This window comes from Meriones unguiculatus, chromosome 8, assembly GCF_030254825.1.
Source record: "Meriones unguiculatus strain TT.TT164.6M chromosome 8, Bangor_MerUng_6.1, whole genome shotgun sequence".
Taxonomy (NCBI): domain Eukaryota; kingdom Metazoa; phylum Chordata; class Mammalia; order Rodentia; family Muridae; genus Meriones; species Meriones unguiculatus.
This window is the reverse complement of record NC_083356.1, coordinates 36,565,475-36,586,151: the sequence shown is the minus strand read 5'-3', so window position 1 is coordinate 36,586,151 and position 20,677 is coordinate 36,565,475. Positions and strand designations below refer to the sequence as shown.

General features: G+C 41.8%; 1 protein-coding gene across 9 annotated transcripts in view; it reads right to left on the bottom strand.

The window, feature by feature from the left end:
* Nucleotides 1-20,677, bottom strand: part of Cyrib (CYFIP related Rac1 interactor B) — a 126,498-nt gene that overhangs the window by 49,300 nt on the left and 56,521 nt on the right. The window contains exon 1 of one of the 9 annotated variants that reach the window (XM_060389361.1): nt 12,898-13,137. The exons of 6 other annotated variants lie outside the window; for them this stretch is intronic. The gene's annotated coding sequence lies outside the window, so the exon portion shown is untranslated. Of the gene's footprint in view, nt 1-12,897; nt 13,138-20,677 lie in introns of those variants that run through there. 2 more of the 9 variants (XM_060389360.1, XM_021645404.2) reach the window with 2 other exon arrangements.

Here is a 20,677-nt window from a genome sequence, read left to right as displayed (position 1 = left end):
CTTCCTCAATACCTAAACACCTCTCTTAATCTTTCTTTTTCTGTATGTTATATTTTATTTATTGTTCGTGTGTACACTTATTCCACAGTGTGTGTGTGTGTGTGTGTGTGTGGTGGTAGAGAACAGTTTGGGAGAATCAGTTCTCTCTTTTCACTATCTGGGTTATGGGGATTGAATTCAGGTGGTCAGAATTTTGGGGCAACAGTCTTTAGACTCTACACCATCTTGACACCTCTACACTTTATTTCCAGATTCACTAAGACAGGATCATTAAATCAACCAGTCTAGCTAGCCAAAGAGCTTCAGAGATCTGCCTGTCTCAGCATTGTAAGTACTAGGGCAACAGATGTTTGCCACCAAAGTATCTATCTTTTCGCATTTGCATGTATGCTAGGAATCTGAACTCAGGTACTCATGCTTAACATTGCTCCCGCTATACCAATTAAGATACCTCTCCAAACTTGCTAGTTCTTCCATAAGGCTTGCAAGGCATTCTTACAATTCACTGGAGTAAGGGCCATCTGCTGGCTACACGCAGAGTAAGAGTTTCACTTTCCTACCTTCTTATGTAACATATTTTGTATTTTCTAAGTATTCCATAAAAAGTAAGATAATAAAAATCTGTAATCAGAAGTCAGTTGTGGCAGCTCACAATTTTAACCCCGGCACTCAAAGAGGGCAGGTGTTCAGTGGATCTCTCTGAATTTGAAGCCATTCTGATCTACATACTGAGTGGAGAACGAAGGAAGGGAGGGGAGAAGGAAGGAAGGAAGGAAGGAAGGAAGGAAGGAAGGAAGAAAGGAAGGAAGGAAGGAAGGAAGGCCCACAAATGTGACTATTGTTAAGACTTCACTTTGTACAAATTTGTCATGGGAAAACGTAATTTCAACTTTAAAACATACAAAGCTGGATATTTAGCTCAGTGGTGAAAGTCTTGTCCACTGTGGGTAAGGCTCTGCGTGGGTTTGAGCTGCAACAAAAATTAAATAAGTAAAAAAAAAAAAAAACTATTTCACGTATATAATTTTATTATGCAACAGTTTCCCAATTAAATACATTTCTTTAAATTAAAATTTCTACCTAATCAATGTGATTGTAGTTTTATCCTACCTAGTCTCGTCATTCTCCAGTTCCAAAACTTCTAAAAGCTCCCATTTACCAGATTATTACCTTTTATAAAAGTTCAGTTTCTGCAGCCCTTTATAATGGTGGTTACATGAGTAAGTGTGTTTTAAACCAGACATTCACCATACTAAATACTATGTAAGAAAAATGTAAACAGCATGGGAGTCTCTGATAGCAGGATTTGACCTTCCCTGCCTATCCAGTCAAAGTCCCTCTGCTTCTGACCATATCTTAGGCTGCATCAGAGCTATGGAATTAACTCACAAAGTGCAAAACAGCAAAGGCTGCCATTCTTTTATTCTCATGGTAAGCTGAACATGCTGTAGGAGCTGTTCTCATGATAACAAATAGAACTCTCATCCCCTACAGATTAGATAGTCTTCCTGGCCCTATCTATACTTAATTGTCACCAAATGCAAAAAAAAAAAAAAGAAAAAGAAAAACTAAAACACTGACTTTTATAAACCTATGTGTGAAACTGGACTTGGGGATTAGGTCTGTTCAAGTTTTACACAGGATGTTATTCACACAATACACATTTGAACATCTGTTTTAAAGTCATCTTCCCAAAAGTAAAATAAGAAAATTCTACTTTGACTACCAACAAAAAGACACCTACAGATGTTAGTCTCAGTAAGAAAAGATCTCAGAGAATTACAAACTTGTCTAAGAAAAACAATCAGCTCTCTCTTAAAGCTGCCAGCAAGCGTACTCAGAAAGCAAAACAAAACAAAGCCCAGGAAGATCAGTGTGGACAGATGTGTCCTGTGTGTAATGTGAAGAATGTGTGTATTCACATGTCATGAGCACATCTACACAAATGCCCAGGAAGATGTTCACCCAATGACTACCAAATATGATGATTTTTAGTTTTCTATATTGTTTTAATAAAAAACATGAGCATATATTTTGACAAGAAAAAAGTCTGCCTCGCCTAGTGCAAATTTAATCCCAGATACTCATGAGCCTACAGCAGGAGGATCATGAGTTCAAGGTCTGTCTAGGCAACTATTTCAAAATGAAAAGTTTAAAAAAAGAGCCGCCAGGAACATAGCCTAGCAGTAGGGTGCTTGCTAGCAGTGTAAGGTCCTAGATTCAATCCTCAGTCCTGCAAAAAGAAGGTAGACAAGACAAAGAGGCTGTTACTTGACTATTAAAATATGGTAAGAAAAGCTATCATTATCAGAAAATGGGCATGTAGATGGCTTGCCATTTAATTTAAGCATAAAGACCTGAGTTCAGAGGCCCTAACACTCACACAGTGTCAAACTTTGCAATATGTGCCCATAAACCTAGCCCAAAAAAGATAGAGGCAGTTAGATCCTTAAGGCTTGATGGTTAGCCAGTCAGACAAGCTCCAGATTCAATCAAAGACCCTGTCTCAAAGGTAAGGTAGCAAGTAATAGAAGACATTCAATATCAACCTCTAGGTCAAACACACAGAAGCATACATTTGAACACATATATACATGGTGTTTTCTAAACATGGAAACAAAAGTAGTGGTCATATGGTACTAATAAAGACAGAGATCAATAAAAACAAACTTCAAAGTCCAGAATGAGCACATTCATCTGAAACCAACTGATATCCCAAGATGCCAAACCTGATACTGATGTAATTGGATATCCACATGAGAAAAGATGTGGCGGCCCATACCTTTAATTGCAATACTTTAATTGGAGGCAGAGGCAGGAGGATCTCTGTGAGTCTGAGGCCAGCCAGTTCTACAGAGTGAGTTCCAGGACAGCTAGGGCTACGCAGAGAGACCGGTCCCAAAAACAGAACAAAACAAAACAACAAAAAAAAGATGGAACTAGAAACTTACTTTACACTATTAAGTTATCCCAATAACAAGAACTTAAAAATCATGAAACTTTGTAAAGAAAACATTGGAGTGAATCTTAGAGCCTACTGCCAATAATCGTAGAGACCCGCCACTAAAAGTACTTGCTTGCTTAATTAGAGACAGGGTCTCAGTGATACAGGGTGGCCTTGAACTTGTTATGTAACTGAAACTTGCCACAAACTCCTGATTCTTCTGATTCCATCTCACATATGCAGCCAATAAGCACTATTCTTCCCCCCGCAAATGTTTACAATTCTTGTGAAAATGTTTTACTAATATGTTAATTACATATAATAATGGGTTTCATCAGGACATTTCCCTATATGGACAAATATGTTTCAATCATATTCACCCCTTCTACCCTCTTGTTCTCCCTCCTAACTGGTCACCCTGCTTCTATTTATGTTTTTATTTTCAGCAGTCTAATGGGTTTCATAAGGGGTTTACAGGAGTACTGCTGAGGATTTATTTACAGGAGCATGGGTACCTGATCAGTGGCTACACTAAGCAAAATGTCTCTCCCTTCCCATCAACCATTCCTTGCATATACATCCCCATTAACCTCTTTTCTGTTGCTATGACAAAACACCAAGACCAAGGCACATTATAAAAGAAAGCATTTAATTTGGCTCATGGTTTCAGGATTAAGAGTGTATGAAGCAGTGTGAACAGCTGAGAGCTCACATCTGGGTCCACAAGAGGAAGAGGAGCACTGGAAACAGTCTTTTGAAACCTCAAACCTCATCCCCAGTGACATACCTCCTCCAACAAGGCCACACCCCCTAATCCTTTTTAAAGGATTCCACCAACTGGGGACCATGGAAAATACGAACCTACAAAGGTCATTTTCATTCTAACTACCAAGTACCTCAAAAGATAGCACTAAAAAATAAAAATAGAAAAAGCCACAGAGAAAATACTTAGAAATAATGTAGCTGATTAAGGGCCTGGATCCAGAATATATAAAGAGCTATTAAAACTCAACTGGAATACAAATGATTATGTACAAAGTATACTTCAATGAAACTGCTTTTTTAAAGAATAATTAAGTGAAATATAATTATTTAGAACCATTGCTAAGTTTGGGTAAATAAAACAATTTTAAAGCTTTTTTACAAAGACAGAGGCTGATCATCTACTACAATTTTTAATAAATACATACCAACCACGCTAACAGACCCCCAAGAAGAGTCCATACCACATACCAAAGACAAGACTGGCCAGTTTCCAACACCACTCACAATACAGTGGAACAGGTACACCTACCTCAAAGGGTCCAACCTCAGGCTCTGTGTACTTGTTTCTACATACTGCTCTCTAAATACAAAGGACTAAATAAAGTTTTAAGATGGAAGTCCTAAATATCAAGGAAGTGGTCCCCAAAATGCTTTAATTCTGGATTTTGAGGTACCTACATTTCTCCCTAGCAAATTACAACCAGCTCTGACACAGACTGTTTGACAATTCCAAGTATCTAAATTCATAAACATTGATTTAACTAAAGTAAATGAAGGTGACTATTCTACTTCTAAAAACAATGCAGTAAATGCAGTTATGATTGCTACAACCTCATTAAGTTAACTTGTTTACAACCAGGCACAGTGGCTCACATGTACAATTCCAATATTCAGGAAGCTGAAAAAAAAAAGAAGACCACTGTAAAGTCTGAGACCAGCTATAAACTGAGTTTCCAGCCAGTCTGGGCTATAGAGACTCTATCTCCAAAAGACAAAGTGTAAAAACTTTAGGAAAAATAACTGAAAAGGACTATGAACTTAGTATTATTAGAAGAGTCCTAGTCTGGTTAAAAAAAAAATTAAAAAAAGAAAAAAGAAAAATTTCAAGTACAAACTTCCTCTAGCTACTTGTGTTAGGTAGTCTTCTAATCCTAAATCTATACTGTCACTCAAAGGGACTCAAACTGAGAGCTACTGTACTTTCATGTAATAAGAGCAAAGGAGTCTCAAATATTACACACCATGGCAGTTTCTCACAGTTCACTTTAATACCCTGAAAAACCACATATAATGAATAATCTTCAGACTTCAAGATGTCTGAGTATTTCAGCAAATTTTATTGAGCTATTATGCATTTACCTAGATAAAATTAACTAAAATTGTATCAACCTGTAAGGAATAACCAGGACTGAATAGATGGCTCAGTTGCTAAAGGCACCTGCTGCCCCAAGTTTGGATCCAGGATCCACATAACAACTCTGGAACTTCAGTTCCAGGCAATCTGATGCCCTCTTCTGGCCTCCACACATATGAAACAAGAATATGGAACACATACAAATAAAGGCAAAATGTGCATGAGGCAAAACATTCACACAATAAAATAAAAATTAAAAAAAAAAAAACTCAGAAGAAAATGAACTCCATTCGCAATGTATTCTTTGTTCTTATATGCCAGGGACCTTTTCAGAAGGCAGATTTATCAAGATAATTTATATATATACAAGAAAATTACACTACGTTCCTATCTCTTTTGCATGTTTTAATGAGGTACCAGCTGTCCTTTACTATCTTTCTAAGCTTTCTATAGTGAACAGACATGAAAATTAAAAATTCTGTCCCCTTCTGCAAGGAAACAGGCCCAGTTTCAGTGCTTTGTAAGAAACACAATGTATCCCTCCAGAGCAAACAACAGGCTCCCTATGAAAGATCTGGTTTCCCTAAGTGTAAAACTTCACTGAAGTATTAGCCCACTGTGTTTCCTAGCACTCTTCACTCTGCACAGTAAAACTCATATATTACCATCAATGCTGATAATCTGGCTACCCCTACTCACTCACTATTGCCGATACAAGAACTTGGTGGCTTCTACCAGCATCCATAAAAATGTGAATGGGAAACTTAGCTTGCAAGAGGATTAATCTCAGACTAATGATTCTTAATAGCTTTGGCCTTGAAACTACAATGCTGCCAAGAGCCATGACTTTCTAAGAGAAAAGATAAAGACCCTGTGGATTGAGTTCTGGAGAATAAAACAGCATCCTGAAATCCAAGAGTGACCCTGGTGGTTAGGAGGGAGAAGAGTGAAACACTTCTCCATCCTACTACCCATACCACTGTCCTACCTGTTAGCTGAATCAATGTTTTCTAACAGCATAAAAAGAAGTGAAATGGAAATTAGTGACACAAATGGTGGCTTGGCTACCTTTTCTCATCTGCACTGATAAAGAGGATATATGATGAAAATGGGTCAAGCCTAGCGGCACAGGTCAGAACTGGACTTGCAACGCCAATGGATTTCCTAAGCTAAAATAGATACTGTAAGGAATGACAGCTTTGCTGTCATTTACTCAAGGGAGCCCAAAACATTGTTATTTTGGTTAGTGGAAAGGGAATCCTGTAGTGAACAGTCTTGAATACTCGCACATTTTAGGGCCCCAAAACACACACACACACACACACACACACACACACACACACGCAGACACCATTAGAAATATGATTGATGAAGCACTGAAGTCCAGATATACCCAGCTGGGTTACCCAGCAAACTCTAAGGACTCTAAACTTTAATTCTCTTAGATTTAGATAACCCAATCACCTCTTTGGTCCCATGGAAAGAAGAGACATTCAGATTCAGCTAAACAGGATTTGGGCAGGGTTTCTAATGGGTGAAGAAAGCAAATGCCTAGGGATGGGGTTCTTTGGGCTAATTCAATTTGCTGTTATCATCTCTACACTTAAACAGAAGTAGGAACAAGTATTTGTTAAATACTTGCACTTATACAGTAGTTTGAATGAGTATAGTCCTATAGATAGACTCATATGCTTGGTCCCCAGTTGGTAGAACTGTCTATGAAGAATGGGGAGGATAGCCTTACTGGAAGAAGTGTGTCACTGGGGTTGGGCTAAACCCACGACATTCCCAGTTGCTCTCTCTGCCTGCTTTTTGCAGATCAAGATATGACTGACCTCTCAGCTGCTCTAACACCATGGACTCTAATACTCCGAAGCAGTCACCCCAACTAAGTATTTCCTTTTATAAGTTGCCTCCGTCATGGTGTTTTGTCACAGCAACAGACCCAGCTACAGAGGGTTTTTCTAATCGAGAGGTGTTTATAACCATTTTTGCACTACCAGTTTCTGTAACTCTTGATTTTACTGACTAAGCTACAGGCAATGAGAAACAGCCTTCACTTTGGTGATCCTTAGGCTTTGGACTCTGCCTCCTTCACACAACTAACAGATAACTATTTTGAAAAGCAGCTATTAGCTTCTGGGCTCCTGGGAATATTGAATGCCTGGCTGGTAGAGGCTTCCTGACTTTCTAGCCTGATATGATGATTCTAGGTAGGTCAAGCTCATACTCAATGACTAACAATGGTATAAGTCAACGGAAAGTGATGACTTGAATAGCCCTGAGGAACCAGCATCTCAAATTAAGCAGAAAGTGGCACCCCGGAGGAGGAGGAGATGAATGTATCTTCTCCCCAGCACTAGCAAAGCAACAGATTCCACTGAGGCCACTGCTAGAAAATCAAGTGTCTTAAGCTGAACATGACAGGTCACTATCACAGATCATTAATAATTACTTCAGTTTAGCCTCTTGTCTCCCTATAGCCAATCTTACTTCATCTTAAATCCGTTCCCTAAAAGCAAAAACAGACCCAACATGGCCATGCACACCTGTAACACCAAAGCCAGGAAGTCATACTCCAAATGAAGCAAGCATGGGCTACATACTAAATAAAGGTCAAACTGAGCTCCACACCCCTGCCTCAAAAACTTAAAAATTAAATTAAAACCAAAAAACCCTCCCTCTTCCTAATTTCCAAATTGGAGATAGACTTCAAGGCCTTCTGCCCTTGCAATACTCCCAGACCCAATACAATCTTTTGAGACCTCAACAGAGGAATTGCCTCCATTAGACAGACTGGCCTGTGGGCATGTCTACAGAGCATTATCTTGATTATTATGGGGAGGGGAGAGGGCAAGCCCATTGGGAGTATTGCCATCCATAGGTAGGTAGTCCTGAATTACAGAAGAAAGCAAGCTAAACAAGATATAGAGAGCAAGGCATAGCAGAGTTCTTCTCCGGTCTCTACTTAAGCATCCCTCAATGTACAATAACTTGTAAGCCAAATAAACTCTTTCCTACCCCAAGTTGATTTTGGTAAGAGTTTTATCACAGCAATAGAAAGAAAACCAGAATGTTCACATTGTCTACTTTTTCTGTCTTCTATGAGAAGGCACCTCAATTGGTTTTTTCACTGTTATACCATGATTTGTACTCAATAACTACTTGGGTAAATTAATGGTCATTCCCATACCAAGAACTATGCCATATGTCAAAGAAAAGAATTAATATCCAGCCTTCTCTGTTTTGTGAAGATTAATATAAAATGTACATAGCAGCAACCATGTGTGGGAGCACACACCCATAACAACACTAGGCAGGCTAAGACATGATCTACAACTTCAAAACAGCCTAAACTACACAACAAGGATATGTCATTAAAAACAAAACCCCAGTAATGTCACAGAGTCATAAAGGAGACTAGCATTTCCATTTTATTGTTTTGGAAGTTTCTTTCAGAGATATGGTCTCATGTAACCAAGACTGGCCTTGAACCTGTAATTCTATCCCTACCTCCCAAGTGCTAGGATTACAAGTGTGACTTGGTACTCCCATTTTATAATCTTAGTATCCTCCTATTTAAAACAAATACAAACTGGTAATTAAATGTCATGTTTTATGTCTACACATCCTTACAAAAATAAATAAATAGATAATCTCTAAGACGAAAGTAAAAAAAACCCAACAGCTACAGGTGTGTGTCAAAGGTCTAAGAGGAACTTTGTAGCACAGTAGTAGAGCATATTGTTTTGTTTTTGTTTTCGAGGCTATGGTTTTAATCTCAAGCAGGGAAAGGAGAAAGGGTGGCAAATGACTGCTTAATACCTAGCTAAATTTCAGAGTTCATTTATGTTAGTACATTCAATTCTTAATTACCCTTACTAAGAAGAGACGGGTGGCACAAGTAATCCCAACTAATAATATTTAGGAATGTCATCGTTCTTTTCCTTAGTAAATAAATGATTTCCAAAAATGCTTATTCTTTGACTTAACATTAATATCATCTGACTTGCCTAAAAGCATGCCAACTGGTGACTGAAAAAAGTGTACCAGACACAATGAAGAATCTGTATCAGTAAAGGTTTGAACATATACCATATGATGAACTAGGCAGAATACACTAAATAAGCCAGACATGGTGGCACACACCTTTAACCCCAGCACTGGGAAGGCAGAGGAAGGTGGAGCTCTATGAGTTTGAGGCTAGCCTGGTCTACAAAGCAAGCTCCAGGACAGCCAAGGCTACACACAGAGAAACCCTGTCTCAAAAAAAGAATACACCAAGTAGAAATTAATGCAGGGCCGAAAAGAACTGCATGTGCTTAGAAATTCAGTATCCCACACAATACACTGTACTGAATCTTTTCCCCTGAGAAGTATGTACCTCCCTTTTTAAAACAGCTACAAAATTATGGTTTTGCATCATGTCTCCTAGCTAACCAAAAACCCAAAGAGTATCTTTGCAATCAGTCATTCTCATCCATGACTGTATTATTCAGATGTGAAGATAGAAGAAATGTATTTATGCATGTATATATGTTGTACATGTGTTTGCATACGCATATATAGAGTACCAACACTTGAAAAGTTATTTCCTTGTTTGAAGAGTTTTTCAAATGTCACTAATTTGCACTCCACTTGTTTGAGTGGACAGGGGTAGAAGCTGATATTGGTGAGCAGAAATGCATACACTCCAAGGAGAACACAGAACAAGTGAACATTATCCACTCTGTAGTGGCTGAAAAGTTCTAAGATTTCTTGTCTGAAGACCTCAAACCAGTATCTTGAAATAAAAATTTCTTTAAAGACCATAGTCAAAAGGCCATTCCACCTGGAAGCCATCTGGACAAGAAACCAAAGCTCTTTGAGACTTACTTTCCTAAAGTTGATAAAGAATGAAGTAGAAATTAACCTGTTTTCCAAGGTTGTCATCAAGCTAATTTAGTGGGTATAAGGGTATAAGGCAGCGCGGCTTAACATCACAGTCTAGCACCTGATTCCTCATCTGTCAGACAGCAGTACAAGTATTTATCTATCAAGCCTGTTTTAAAATGAAATCACGTCATGGAGTACTTCCTTGTCCTAAGGAAACCTAGTACAACCATTAGTTACTGGTAACATATCATCAGCATAACTGGTCCAAAACTGAGTTACCACTGCCCTGTTGCCTTATGCCTTTTCTGCTGTATGAAAAAAATCTTTGAATAAATTAATCTACTTTAGTAAACAAATAAAGGAGAGCTCACACAACCAAAAAACTTTATGCTTTTAGAAAACTTATGTGAAATGCATAAGAAATTCTCTAAATTGGCTATTGTTCATGAATGCTGGCAAGATATATGTATCGAAAACCCACTCTAAGTAAACAAATCCAGTCTGTGAATTAAAACACAACACATATAGTGTCTATTCTATTTTGTCTGCCCCTTAAGATCTCAAAATAACGTAAATAACTCAACATAGCAAATTCAAAATATGCAGGATACTTGAGAATCTGCAGCTCAGAGCAATAAACCTCTTTCTCTAAAACTTTTGCCACATAATTATAACAGTTCCAAAATGCTATTATAGTCTAGGATGCTCAAAATATCAACAATTCATACACTATACACCAGGCAGAAACTGCCAAGCTGTGCTATAAAAGTATAACCAAAAATAAATTAGAGATGGACTATAAAACACAAGTGTTTTCAAATATTATAGTCTTTTGCTTTCCTTAAACAGGGAAAGAGAAAATTACAGGCTCTTACAATTGAAGCATTAGTACTTAGTAAGAATGATAATCCAGGGTTTTCCCTATGGAGACTAGGAGTAAAATGAAATAACCATCACTGTGTACTTCTTCATCTATTACTGTTTACTATGTCAAGATAAACGGTCACGTCAAATGTCAAACAATTTTGAATATGGTACCATTCCACAGGCATTATTTTAAACCTATTTTCAGAAAGCTCATAGACATGAATTTTTAAACTCCATTAAATATAACCTATACTATTTAAAAAATCAACTGCCCTCACTCTTTGCTGGGACAACCAAAAGTAATTTATTGGCCTACCTCCCCTTGATCAAATGGTCACTTTCTTAAGAAAGAAAAAAAAATACTCTGCTCAATTACATATAACACTACAGAATCACCAGCATTTTACAAAGCAAGGGTTTCCTTCAAGGCAGCCACATCACTACTGATGTTATAAGGCATTTTTAAAAACATCTAGCAAAACCACTCTGAAAAAAAGAATGAGAAATCTTATTGCTGAGGCAGGGTGAGATGGCCCAAGCTACCTTAGTTCAATCCTTAATTTCTCGGTGGAAGGAGAAAATGGAGAGCCAATTCCACAGAATTATCCTCTGGCCACACACACACAGGCTCCTGCACTCTCACACACAAACACATGTCAATTAAAATTATTTTTTAAAAAGAAACCTGTCAAGTGGCTATTCAAAATCTAAAGTGAGGCAAAAACAAACAAACAAAAACCCAAGAACAACAAAACAACCTAGTTGCTCATTCTAAGAAAATACTAGAAAATGCTGCTGTCGACATTGCAGTGTATCACTGCAAGTGGCACATGTGCTCTGAAATGAATTGGAGTTCACTAGGACAGACTATGAAAGTGACAGGGCGGAAAGTGCTGTTATTTCGGTTTATAGATGCTGATTAGGCAGTTTCAGTTAAACTTTACAACAGACTATCAAATACGCTCCAATTATGGTCATTCTCCACATTACACTTCTGTTTCCATTATTAAACACAAAAAATTACGAGCATGTTTGCTTTTTTGGGATACATTAATCTAAAATTATGTGCAATAGTACCAAACACCCAAGTGACTATAGAGTTTGTTTGGCTATTAAAAAAAAAAAAAAAACTCATATGAAACATCAGTCTACCAAACTGCAAGACTAAAAGAACACAGAATTGACTGACACACATTTCTCATGCAGCAGAGTTCAAAGGTGTCTAACTCAATACACTTAGAGAAGGGAGAAAGTGTCAACGAATCAGAACACTTTGCTAAAGCATTTAGTATTTGATACACAGAGGGCAGACAGAAGGGGGACACAGGAGGAGGGTAAACGCCGACAGATGAGCCAAGAAAAGGCCCTACCAATAAAAAGTACAATCAGGTGATGCCGCAAAGCAAGCATGCAATACAGAAAACAACACTTTTTGACAAATGTTATGCTCAAGAGAAAATTTATGTATCAAATACGAGGGAGGCGGTTTGTCCCAAAGCCACGAGGTCTCTCTCTCTCTCTCTCTCTCTCACACACACACACACACACACACACACACACACCCCGATGGCCACTCTCACGAGACTTTGACAGACATAGATTTGGGTAATTATAGTAAAAGCTGTGTGTGTGTTGGAAGCACACTACGACCACACCCTAGGATTGAGCATCTGGACTTTAAACGCGGGGAATTAAAAGTTGAAAGATCTGGCCTCCTAGGTGAAAGACGCAGCGATGGGAGCAAAGATACACAAACCCTCTGCGGGTGCACGGTGCCCCGGCGAGGCGTAGCGTGGCCCGAGGACAGGGAGTGAGGGCCCCGGGAGAGGGGAGAGCGGAGAGCAGGGGCGTCAGGGCACGGAGGAGCCTGGGAGCCGGGACGCACGGGGACAGGAAGGCAAGGAAGCAGCGGAACAGAGAAGCGCCGGCACCGGGCCGCCGGCTCCGGCACGCACCACGGCCCGGGCCGAGGAGCAGGCGCCGAGAATGAATGGGCGGAGGCCGGGCCCAGGCCGGGCCGGGAGCGCGCAGGGCGGCCGCGCGGCCCGCCGCGGCGCAAGGGGCACGAGGCGACGACCGGCCGGTCACTCACCCGCCGCGAGCTCGGGCACTCGGCCGCGCTTCTCTTGGCCGCCGGCAGCTCCTCACGGCGCTAGGGGGAGCCCCGGGCCCGGAGCGGGCGGCGGCGGCCGGACCGGGAGCCCCTCCGCACCTGCCCCTCTGGCGGAGCCGCGAAGAGCCAGGCGACGGCGGCTACGGCAGCTTGGAGTGGGGAGGGCAAGAGACCCGGATGTGCAGGGTAACGGCGAAGGGGGAGGGTGAGTGCCAGGAAGTGAGGGCGCCGCGGACCTGTCCGGCCGTGCGCATGCGCCGCGCGGCCGCTGCGCAAGGTAAAGCCTCGACCATCCTCTCCGCCCTCCTCCCCCACCCCTCAGGAAAGGGGCGGGACGCGGCCGGAGACAGGTGGTCAGGCGCGCGGCACGGACAGCCAGGGGGCGCGGCCACGCCGCACAAGACCACGCCCTCCCTTAAAGGGGCAGGCAGCACCTTAGCGGCAGGCTGCGTCCGGATGGTTGAGGGGGTGAGGGATCTTGCTGTGACGGTGACCAACCAGGTCAACAAGCTCAGAAGGAGACCAAGGCTAAAGCTAGGGAGACGCCGCATTCCAGCATACGGCACCTGGAGACGCCCCGCTCCTGGCAGCAAGCCTTTCCCCTCGGGCCAGGTACAGAGCCTCGCTCGCGCTTCCAGACGCGGCTCTGGCGCTAGGCAGGCTCCCCAGGGCCTAGAAAGAAGCACCGTTATCGCCTGTGATGCTATCGCGGAGACGCCCTTGGGAGGTGTTAAATGATCAGTCTGGGAACAGAAATGAGACTCCACTCGATAGCGTGGCTTGCCACGCTCAGTCGCACGGATAAATCGGACCCTTGTTCTGGATCGGCAGAAACGTCCAGTGCGGTGAGATTCTGGAAGTGATGTAGGGCGAAACCACTTAATTACTTCTCTAACCCCACTCTCACTCTCGGAAAATAAATGCTCCCTTCCCTTCTCTACACACACACACACACACACACAAAAACGTCTACTAGCTCACCTGAATCACGCCGTAAAACTTCAGTTTTGCATTAGCACTGAAATGTAAAAGATTATCAAGTTACCTCTCCCATGACTATTTTCAGTTTGCTAGGCCCAGCACTAAGATGGAAGTAAAGGGTTTCGAACATTTTGGGGTTAAGAGACCAACAGAAAATCCCAGGGAAGTATGGACTTTCTTTTCCCTCCCTAAGGAGGATGAATATATAAAAACACAAATCTGCATATGATTTCTGAACGTAGGGACATTATCTTAGAAACCCTAATCATAAGCCCACATCTACTCCCCATCACTGATCATTTGGAAACCACTGGCTTTGAAGTTAGGTCAATTTTGTGTCTTCCACCATATGGTAAGCCTTTGTCTTGGTAAGTGTGTCTGCCTCTTGAGTTACATGAAGACTATGGTATGCAATACAGTAAAGAGAGCCCATAGGGAGGTGAAGTGCCATACATTAAGGGCAAGAATCCTACATCTCAGATCTTTATACTTCAGGAGGCTTTGGGTTCAACACCATATCAGGTTTTCATATTTTTTATTAAACTGAACGCTAGAACTGTCCTTCATTATCCAATAAGGCTGGCCCATTTACCTGACATACAGGCATACACTGGCCCATGAATATAACACTATGTATGTGGCCCCTCAGACACCAGTTCAAAGCAACCACACAACAAAAGCAGAAATCTCTCCCATGACCACCCGGTTTAGCTGGAACATCTCCAACCACGAGGAGCACATCACTGCAACTGTCAGCTTTTATTTGAGGAACCTCAGATTTCACACTGAGCAGAAATCTCAAATCCCCAGCAATCTCCATCCATTGGCCTTAATGTTATCTTTGGGAATCAAACAGGACATTGGCCTGAGATATTTATACTTGAGAAGAATTGGCTGATGAGTAATAACAATTGGACAAATCCTGCAGAGGGCAAGAATGCTCCTCTCTGAGGCAGCTTCCCCCTCATCAGCCCAGGACCCATTTCTGGACTTAAAAGCACCTAGTAAGGAGAGAGGAGACAGTCTCTGGCATGAAGTCAGTTGCCTGCTCCTTAATCTCTTCTCCCTGGTGGGGAGGCCTGGCCCACATGCAGAGGAGGAAAAGCCAAACAGTCCTGATGGGACCTGATAGGCTAGGGTCAGACAGTAGGGGAGGAGGACTTCCCCTTATCAGTGGACTAGAGAAGAGGGATAGGGGAAGAAAAGGGAGGGAGGGTGGGAACAGGAAGAGATGAGGGAAGGGGCTACAGCTGGGATACAAAGTGAATTGTAAATAATAATAATGATGACAATAATAATAATAATAATAATGAAGCACAAGCAAGCTTCACCACTACCCAAGTACAGAAAGCTGCCTCAGGAAACAACCCCCTACCAGAATGGCTAAATCTGTTCTCCCACTGTTTTTTTCATCCTCTGCCTAACTGTGATCACATTTCATTCAGCTGAGGCCAAAGGTTTAGAAGTTTTAGATTACAAAAGTAAGCAGAAGGACACCAAAAAGATGTTTACACAAGAGGAATGGCCAGTCAGAGATGCTGCAGTCACAGCAGCTACCTCAAATTTCTGGAATCCTAACACTCTTTACTTACACTGTGCCAAGCATTGTACTCAGCCTTTGACTTGCATTTCCTCCTTTGCTTTTCATAGACATCCCATATGGTACTGTTTTCATGTCCGCTTTGTAAATGAGAAATGCGGGGTTCAGAATGTGACAGATCCAGGATTCGAACACAATCTGTCAGCTCCAAGATCTGTCTGTTTCTCCACGTATACTACAGTCTGTCTTTCTCAAATTTTGGAAGATCTCATTGCTTTCTCTAATGCTGTTTTCTTTTAAATTTTTATTATTAATTCAATTTTAAAGCATGATGGTAATGGCAGGGCTAGAGAAATACTCAGCAGTTAAGAGCATTCAACTACTGTTACATAGGGCGTGCGTGCGTGCGTGCGTGCGTGCGTCAGTTTCTACCACCCACATAAGGCCACTCACAACTGCCTGTCATTTCAATTCTAGGGAATCTGATGCTCTCAGGCCTTCACAGGCATCTGCATACACATGGCACACATAAACTTATGTAGATACACACATACACAAATACATGAAAAGTAATAAATCTTTATACTGTCAATATAAATAAATTGTTCTGTTCAATCAACATTTTATACTATCCTCTCTATTATATCCCAGGAAACCTGGGTAGAGGACACATGGTCCCTGCTTTGAGGTCTCTGAGACAGCAAGGGCTATAACTTGGTAACTGTAACAGAGAATGTTGTAAGGTATAAGTAAGATGAAGGTACCATCTCTACTTGGAATAGCTCTAAAGGTTTTGTCAGTGAGGAAAGGTCAAGAAAAAGGGTACAGTGGTAGAGGTAGAGAATTCTGTGAGACACTAGGGTAAGAGAGTTAGACAATAAGAAGCTAAAGCCACCTCAAACTTTAACACAGTGACAGAAAAAAAAAAAAAGATACTTGTAACCAAGGGAGAAACAGAATCTGATATATTTCCTATGGAGACCATTTGGAACACAGTGTCCAAACGGAGCCACTGTGGGAGACAACAGAGGCCAGGAGGCCATCTGAAGCCCTCCGGAGGGGTCCAAGATGACAAAAGCCTGAATCTGGGGATATCTTTGTCGCAGGGCACTTGACTGGCGTGTTCAAGGTCCTGGAGATATCACTCCTCTCACCAGGGAAAAAAATAAATACTAAAATTAAGATACATACTTATAGTATTTTCCTCAGCTTATGACTGATTGGAACTGGGGTAAAAGGAAATAGGAGCTGTGGGGACTGACCATAAGGTTCTTAGCTGAGGACACTAACTGGAGGGTGTCACCACTAGACCCCAATTACCTTTACTCAGTTTTCATGCCTCTTCTCCAACCTTTATCCATGAAAGCACACACTGCTTTAATTGTTATCCTGGGCTGAGTGTAACTATTTCCCAACCTTTCTCATTTCCCCACGGATGCATTCAGCATTTAATAGCCACAGAATATTTCATCACACTGAAATAGCTCAGTTTCCTTCCATTGCTATGTGTCCATATCCTAAATGCCAGCTGACCCATGCTCACCAATGGGCATTCTGCAAGGGCAGAGATAAGCTAGGAGAAAGAGCCTTTATTTAGGCAAAGGGTTTTGGAAAAGCGTGCCATCGGGGCCAGCAAACTACAATGCTCCCTGGAGAGCTTGTGAAACTGTATTGCATGTAGATGCTGCAGAACTCTGAGGAGGAAAAACAAACAAAAAAACAAAACAAATTCTCCTGATGTCTAATTATCTACAGAAGTTGTTGATGTCCTGACCCCTTCAAGTCATTCATTCATTCATTCACCCCACATGCATTCTTCTGAAGCACAGAGTAACAGCAGAGCCAGACACTTCACACCTCCGGATTGTGTAGCCTGGTCAGGTTCAGTACCTGCTCCAGAACTTATACAAATTCAACCTTTTGCAGTTTCAGTTTCTCCAACAGTGTATTCACAGGCTCACTCCCTCCTGATCACTACTTGATTCCTGCCACTGCACCCTGCATTTCCAGGCAAGCCCATCAGGGAGAAGGAGGCGTGCACCAAAGTCTAGAGCCTGTGTATGCCAGTGAACTAGGGCCATTCATTCAATTTCTCCAACCTCTCACGTCCTACCTGGCCGATGGGGATAAGAATCTACCTACGTTTTAGGAATGCCATGGAGCTCTTGTAAACACCGTATAAGAAAAACACTTTCTGACCCCAAAGAGTTGTCCTTATTAACAGTTACTGCCTTGGCAGTCGTCTCTGCTTTTGTTGTTCTCTTTTTGTAGACAAATTGTGACCACATAAATTCCCTGTATTATAATCACTGGATCAAAGGCTCTGAACACATTTATGATCTTTGGGCTACATTGCCCAGTTGCCTTACAACCTTTCAAGATGTGTAATCACATGGAGAGCAGCTTTGCTTGCCTTTCCATGCAGTCTTCTATCTGACATTCAAGGTCTGGGCTCATTCGTTCCACATTGTACTCTTGTGCAGTGCTGGGTAACAGCAGAGCCAAAGCCACCTCAAAACTCTGGATGGAGCCAGGTTGGAATTCAAAACCTGCTCTATAATTCTTCCCTTCCTCTTCCCAGGGTGAGCAAAGAGGGGATCTTCAAGGCCAATGGCTCCTTCCAATCATCTCCACAGCCAGGGGTTCCAAGCTAAGATACCACAGTCCCCTTGTAGATGAGGAGCCTATGAATGCATAAGAGCAGAGAAAAGAGGGCCTGGGAGTCCCTTGGATACAGCTGGCAGCTCAATTCACACACTGAAAGAAGACTTCAGAATGACCATTTCAAAAGCACCAAAGATAAAGCCACCAAATCAAACCCAAGACCTTCCTGCTATTTAACAAAATATTAACGAGTCCCCAGAAGCCATAAGGTTTTTTCCTCATGGCCAAACTTCCCTTAAGTTAAAAAGTCTGTACATGAGTCCAGGTCACATTTCCAAATGAAACACATTTCTCACAGGGAAGGAGGGTTGGAAGCCTTTTTTTCTAGTCCTCTCAGTGACCTACATCAAGAAAAAAGGACCTCCACTGTCCTGCATGAGCTATGGCACCACAGAACTGCAGACACACTTTCTCTTCCCATGGCTGTGCCTCTGCTTTCAGCTGGAAAAGGTTCTTGCCATACTCCTTCCTGAAAATGAACCCCTACTTTCCTTCATTCACCTTCAGAGCACTTACATTTCATAAACTGTCATTTATTTTTAATGATTCTTAGCTTTAAAAAGAAATGTAGGCTCTGTCAGACTGCGGCTATCATGAGCACTGCAGTCCCTGCTACAGTACCCAACTCCTAGAAGACCCTTCACAAATATACAGAAGGATTACAATGAGGGTCTGGGCAGTAAATGAGATGCTATGGCCCTCTATAACCCCACCCCCCCCTTTTTTTCACTCTGTGAATAATATGTTGACCGAAGCAAAAATCTGAAAATACATATGAGCAAAAAGAAAAATATATAAATACCCATGATCCAACCACCCACAGCATGTGGATACCCTTCCAATTATGTGTCTATATAAAGATAGTGTATTTTTGTAAGAATGGCTCATATCTCAATACTAATCTGCTGTGTTCCACTTCACATCCTATCTTAGCTGTCCCTCCTCAATAAAGGTACTATAGTGACATCACTGTTAGAGGCTCTATAATACTCCATCATGTATTCACACCATGAAATATGTAGGCAGTTGGGTCTGAGGGAAGCTAAAAGAGGGCTTCCCTCAATATCAAGGAAGCCAAAAGGCCTTCTCACAGCACCCACCCCTTGACAGGCTCCTCCCCCACTCCATCCCCCCCACCCCCGTGTTTGTATTGCCTCACTGCTCTATTTCCACAGAGCTGTACTCCCTACCACCCATTCACCACCTGGAGTATTAGTAGCCCCATCACCCAAAGAAGCACATTGTTTGTAATTGGAAAAGCTGAAATATGAGGAAGTGGGGACGATGGCTCAGAGTTTCAGCATGGGGATCTGCTGCTGAGACAGGGGACAGGAATGACAAGCATGTTTTTGTGCCAAGATTTTAATTGGAAAAAGAAGGAAAGATCTTCTGGACACACCATACTTTCTCCCTCTAAGCCTGTCCCAAAGCAAAGTTTTTCCCATGAGGGGTGGGTTGGTATGAGAGCTGCTGATAGAGCAAGCAGTTTGAAGTCCAGTATTCTGTTTGCAGACTTGGTGCTTGCAGGAAAATGCCAGAGACATGCTTGGGATGTGCCGCCCTTTGCCACAAACAGCTCTTTCACCCCAGGGTGCAGTCAGCAGCACAAAGCACTGCTCATTGGGCCATTTTAGCCCTGACAATCACATGCCCTCCACAAGCAAGGACACAGGCTTGGGTGGTCACCTTTAGAAAGGGACGAGATGACAGAAACCTGGGATGGCATCAAGAGCAATGAGAATGGCAAATGCCTAGGTGGACTGTTCATTTCTGAGCTTCACAGTCACCTCAGACCTTAATCTCTGCTGTCATATCCACACACCTTCATACTACCCCTATCCCCTCCGTGTCAGACACAACAGCTTTGGGCTGCTGAGATGGCTCTGTAGACAAAGACTAACAAGCTTTGGCAACCTGAGGTCAATTTCTGGGACCCACAAGGTCGAAAGAGAGAACTGACTCCTGCCAAGCTGTCTTCTGACCTCCACATGCACTATGTTGCATTTACGTCACACACACATATACACACTAAATGTTAAAAAAAAAATTAAATATAGCTTTCCCTATAAACAAAACCAAAGCCACCTATTTATCAATGCCCTTTTAAAAGATTTTTAATGCATGACATTCTGACATAAATGACAGAAGGACCACTGCCACCTGTTTCTGCCGCTTCACACAGAACGACTGACACCCACTCATCATTCAAGTATTCCAGCACCATAATGAGAGGATTCCACTCTGCTTGTTTTTAGATGAAGAGTGTGAGGGACAAAGAGTTTAACTATCTTCAGGAACATCGTAAAACTACTGAGAAATAGAGTCCACTCAAAACTCCTACCTCATATAACCCTCTCCACTTTCTTTTCTTTCGGCTACAACATTAATTAAAATACCTGAGTCTCCAAGCTCCATTTCTAACCCTAACTTTCACCCTAATAATAATTGCTGTGCTATTTTGATGACCGGGCAAAATTAACAGGAACAAATCAATGTGTCCACATTCAAACTGTCTTTGGCCTTTGCAAAAAGAACAGCAACTACACATGGTCAAAACTCAACAGAGTTTACATG